The sequence below is a fragment of the Diadema antillarum genome, unplaced genomic scaffold (genome assembly GCF_040938485.1).
Source record: "Diadema antillarum isolate AM-2024a unplaced genomic scaffold, OU_Dant_1.0 seq00001105_RagTag, whole genome shotgun sequence".
In the NCBI taxonomy this organism is placed as follows: domain Eukaryota; kingdom Metazoa; phylum Echinodermata; class Echinoidea; order Diadematoida; family Diadematidae; genus Diadema; species Diadema antillarum.
In genome coordinates, this window is record NW_027271921.1 from 1,425,926 (window position 1) to 1,431,925 (window position 6,000).

Below are 6,000 nucleotides of genomic sequence, written 5' to 3' on the forward strand. Positions count from 1 at the left end.
CGATGTAATCTACAAGATCGTATATTTAAATTTTCCAAAAATAGTCTTCTTTTATTTTATTTGATTAATTATGCTAATTTATGCGAGAAATCAGACTTTTTGATCTAAATCAGTAAATAAAGCTCCAAAAGTGCTCATTTTTGGTCTAGATATTCTTTGTGGCATTCTTAGCAAATGTACTTGAAAAAAAAATCGGTATCAAAATTAATTTCTTATTTATTTTATTGTTTTATGAATTTCTTATGTATTTCATTGTTTTTTTGACCTTTTGTTTTTATTGTTTTTTTCAGCAAAATTTGTGGCAGACCCTTTTTGAAGCATAATACTACTAAAACAAATTGATTTTAGCCATTGAGAGTAAAAATAAGCATATTTATATGAACCATGTGATAAAACTCAATTTGTATTGACTTTGTACACAAAATCACATTTTTGAGCCATTTTCGGTCTCACGTGCATGTACAAAAAGTTATGTAACTTCAGAACCGTACCCCCGGGCGTCACAAATTTGGTGTCAAAATGTGCGGGAAACTCGAAAGAAAAAAGTCATAGAGCATCGCGGCGAGAGCATTGCATGCTGCTGAGTAATCGCGCGAAATGTCGAGGGGGGGCCTTTTAGGCCCCCCCCCCCCAGTCTTTTTAGGGTTAAACGTTTGAATGCCAGTGACAGTTCGCAAAAATTCCATGCTGGAAAAAAAGGCTGTCGGCTGTAGTTCATGAAAATTTCATGCCGCGAAAATATCTTGCTGTACAGTATTGAGAGCTCTGTAAATTACTCCTTTGATCCGCCCCAGCACTTCACTTGGTAGGTTCTGGTCATAGCATTTTCCTTCGTAGTTTGCCTTTGCAATCAAAAATTCTTTTCAAGGTCTGATCACCCAAATTTGGCCAGAAATCCGTTCATTTTTTTTCCCAGAAGCGAAAAACCCTTTCACAGTCTGCATTGCTACATGTATGTGGGATCACAAACACTCCCTTCATGGCGTTGCTGTACTTCACAGCTCCATTGTTTTCTCTTAACTGACCAAGCTTATGAGCTAGCTTGGCCGGGTAAATAAAGAAAGGTTTCTTTCCTTTCAGGCAAAACTGTTTGAAGTCCTCCATTCTGCCCCTCCTTAGGTTTTCATCCAGCTTGCTGAGATCCTCAGCGATGTATAACTTATGCTTGTTGCACTCCTCTGCCTTTAACTTCTTCAAACATTAAGTCTTCACCTTCTCTTTCTGACTTGAAAGTCGAGAAGCATATGCAAATCATCCGTGGCTTAGTGTTATCTGCTGGAGCTGTTAAACCTGGCCCAGGGCTTGCTGCATGGTGGTAGGAGTACAATGCACTCTTTCCATTGTGTATGTTTGTGGTGACGGACTGATAAAATCTTGCAGGATAGTGTCCACAATCCACTTACATTCTTCCCCTTCTCCTCCATCTGGAATTTCATGGAAGACCAGATTTTGTCTTCTTGACCGGTTCTCTAGGTCATCTACTGCAATTCTCAAGGATGAGCTCTCCTCCTTGGGGCTCATCAGCTTTTTTTTGCACGTTTTCAGCATCTATTTCTAGGGAGATTATTTTCTCTTCCTGTTCATTGATCTTCATTGACAGATCATTCAATCTTATCACCAGGATGCAATCAACAGGAATACAGGAAAGGAAGTGATAGGATTACTGACCAGACTGTGTTTATATCACAGGTCGTAAGATGTGTCTGCGTGGCTGACTTCAGGCTATGGAACGTGAGAAGGGATTGAGGGAAGAGATGAAGGAAGAAAGATGATAGGGATATAGTTTGTGGAGTGATCAGCAGTTTCAGTCAGCAGTTCACGTAATACACAATATTATTCACAAACACAATAAGACGCAACATCTCGCAATACATGCTTACCTGCAATGTCATTGCCTCTAGAATTTCATCTTGGACATCATGTGAAACATACCTGTTGATTTTTTTTTTTCTTAAGCCACTCTAGCGTTTTAGGATTGTCTTTGGCTCAAAGATGATAAGAGTCGTATGAAGTTCTATTCCTCGTCCTCATGGCCTTGAAAAGCCAGACCTTGCTTAGCTAAGAACTGTATGTTTTTGATGATATTTGCCACGTTCCTTCTAGATTTCTCCTTCTGTGGGCTTAAGGTCTTGTCAAGCATTTCACCAATGTCAGGACATGTCTTTGGTAGAAACATCAAGACATGTGCTGCGATTTATGGCACTGCGATATTTGGTGTTCCTGAAATTTCTCTTCCGCCTTCTTCCAATTTGAAAAGCCGTCTCGAAGGAAAGACATGTCCTTGTATTTTGCCTTCAACTTCTGTTATTTCTCAGCCTTGTAAACATGTGTGGCAGAGTACTGTATCTGAAGACTTATAGTGTACTCATTGAAACTCTTTGTACAATGATGGTTGAAATGACTGTTCGAGTGGCTTGTATTCTCTTTTAACCCGTTGAGGACAGACTGATTATGCTACAACATGCATTTCCCATTGACACCTGCCCGAGTATATTCGGGACTCGTCCTCAACGGGTCAATGGGGTACTTAAAGTTGAATGGTTGGTTAGGTGTTGATGGTGGATTTGATTCTGCCTCCACCTTGTCATCCAAAGCTGGCTTGTCTTCTGGGGGTGCCAATGGATCTTTAATCATTTTCTCTGGCGAGTCGCTCAGCTGATTCCCAGTTTTGAGTGTACTTTGTTCACATTTCTCTTCCTTACCCAGCACCCTAGGAGTCTAGGACTGCAAAACATTTCTAATGATGTCTGTATTTTTTCCCCCTTAGCAGGGGGCTTTAGTTTGACCTATTGAAATAATAAGAAAGATAAAAATTTTTCAACATTTCCATCCTTATGCAAGCCACCATTGCGTTATGATAGATTGATAATTTGTTTCATTAATATGATGTTTAAGAGGAGGAGGAATATTTTGAAAAAAAAAATCCAAGTAATCCAGCTAATGAATGGAAGAGGCAACCTCCCTGCATCCCCTAGTGATATTTCAGGAAACTGAATGACACTGACCTAATTTGGATAATTACCCATCACCTGTAATATTCACCAATATACACTAAACGTAGGCAGTGGCGGATCCAAGGGGAGTGGACCAGACGCGCCCCCCCTCTTTAATTCTTGTAAAAAAAATTTCAAAAATGGGGGGCATGCGCCCCCCTTTAATTTTGTAAAGGCGTCCCTTCCTTATGGAATTCCTGGATCTGCCCCTGCTTATGGATGTGATAATACTTTAAAAAATCTCATCATGTGCTTTGAACTGATAGCTTTGCCAGGCATTTAAAAAAAATCTCTAAAAGCTTGAACACATTCTCATCAAAGATTAAACAGGTCCCTGAACTCTGGCTCCATTATTAAGTTAAAAAGAAAAAAAACAAGTCTCGGCTTCTTGAGGACCTGTTTCAATGAAAAAGACTGAAGTTGACCACATCACCAAGCTTGAAAGTCTGTATTAGACAGATTTGCTCAGGAGTTCTAACTACAAATAACATGCATTGTAATCAGAATGATACTGTTTGTGATACATCGTGATGGTAATATAATAGATATGGATGGATAATCGCATTTACACATAAGACATTGTCTCGCCTAATCTTTATCTGCAATATACGATGTATAAGACATGGTGTTGACCCATTCTTCTTGGCTTTAAAACTGGCCATTCATTAGAGTATTCCATCTTAAATGTCTGCATCCTTTTGTGTCTTGTTGTTTTTTTTGTATACAATCACTGGAAAATTGTGTATTGCATAATCATATCAACTGTTTGAGAACTGGTTTGAAAAAATTAGCAGAACTAGTCCAGGCTAGAAGGCACCTAACCTTGTTTTTTGATATATACAATGTTTTTTGATGGTTTCTTGTCAATTCGAGGGTGCTGATTCCAAATCCGATTGATGCCACTCGCGTAACCTTGAGCATTTTCGGCAAAATGCAAAAATCCAAAATGGCCGCCAAATATGCTAATTTGGCCGTGATAATCAGAATAAGGCGCATTCTATTACTAATTATTCCGCCAAACTTTGTACATTTCCTTTCCTAGAGTTTCTCCATCTATATTTACAAGAGAATTTTCGTTTCATATAAATTTATTTGGTATTTAAAGCTCATTTTCAATTCAAAATGGCCGCCATTCCTATGCTCATGTACAATATGAATGGTAAAAAAATGCATAGAAATATAGAACAAATTTACTGCATTTCCTGTCCCGTACCTAAGCTGTTATAAAGTGTTGCGTGTGCAACGCAAATATATTGAGTGCCACTTACAATATAAAGGCCCTACATGTATCTTTATTCTTCAAAGTGGTCGTCGATCACTCTTATTCTGTACAATATGAATGGCAAAAATATATGTGGAAATAGAAAGCCAATTTGCTGGGTGTGTTTTTTTTTTGACATCCAACTACATTGTTTATTAAGATCTAGTGCTTATCATATATCTGAAGGATGTTCTTAACAAAAAGTTATTCTTTAATGATGCAAAAGTCCTTATTTACCACATAAATTTGGATTATTACTTGAATTATTTGAATTATGAATGGTTAGTTACGATGTTTAACACAATTTCTTATCTTTTATTCTGTTTCATCAAAGAATATAAGTGCATTACACATCACGCAAAAAAATTTGATATACCATCCTGTTCTGCATGCAGGTTGCATATAAAAATGCAATACTTACACATTGTTAAGAACCTAGATACATGGTATTTATTAAATAATGTTGAAATGGAGGGGAAGCTAGAAAGCAAGGCTTCTAACATGTATTTCACTGAAACTGTTATTAATAGGGACAGAAATGGTGCAAGGAATTGGTGGGGGGGGGGGTCCTGTGGTGAGTTTGAAATGGATCATAACTTCAATCACTTTATATGATATGATTTAAGAGTACCGCTTTGATGTTATCGAGCAAACTTTATTTTCTTCTTGAATCAAAACAACAACAAACAGTGGTGAAGGTATAAAAAAAAAACTGTCCAAACGCAATACCTTCAAACTATTCAAAACCAAGGACCAATATGAAGTACCTCTTTCAGTTCTGTCCCATGTGTTTATCATATATACTTTGACATCATGAGGTCATTCATTCTCGTTTTAAAACCAAAACTGTTCTTTTTGTATTGTCTTCAAAGATCTCTTTAATTTGATGTTTGACACCAGGCGACATCAGCCCCAAATTTGCAGGATTGTAGGACTAAAGATGCATATCAGTCCGACCCGCAATTACCTTTACTGCAACCACATCTGATGATGTTCAGCACTTCCATGACTTCCTCAAAGGTCAGAGGGTGATTATTTGCCATAGGACCAGGATGAAAGTCCGTTGAAGCCGTCTGGCTTTGTTGCCAGGCCAGAGACAGTAAATTGTAGGTAACTTGGATGGTCCATGGCCTCAGACCATCTTCTGCACCATCCGGTTTTGGGGTCAAAGCTTTCAGTGATGGGGAGACGGGGGAGGGAGATCTAGATTGGCTTGTGGGATTTCTGACACATTGATGGCAGGTTCGGGGGGGGGGGGGGGGGGGGGAGGCATTTCGTGAAGCGGTTTGTCAGATATATATAAATATATATATATATATATATTTTTTTTTTTTTTTTTTTGGGGGGGGGAACTGTTATAAGCCTAAATCTGTTATAAGCCTAAAAACCATTGCATCTGATTGGCTGAGAACAAATTTGTCAGACAAAAAGGTCAGGTTATCAGGTTATCATGACTGGAAGCCAAGATCGGGGTATGCGTAGACGGCACTGGGGACACTTGCCATCCTTTCCTTCCAGCGTAAGGAGGGAGAGTGATTGAGCACCAGTGAAGGAGGGTAGACTTCCTTAGCCTATGTGCCTGCCACAGAAGGCTACCTTGAACATTGTATAGCATTGGCAAGATGGTTGCTAAGATGGAAGGCATGGGCCTAATGGTTATCATGTAAAGGTGGAGGCAAAGTCTCCAGAAGGAGAATTACTCCTCTATTGTCTTGAGAGGGGTTAGTACTCGGCTAATGTCATCCA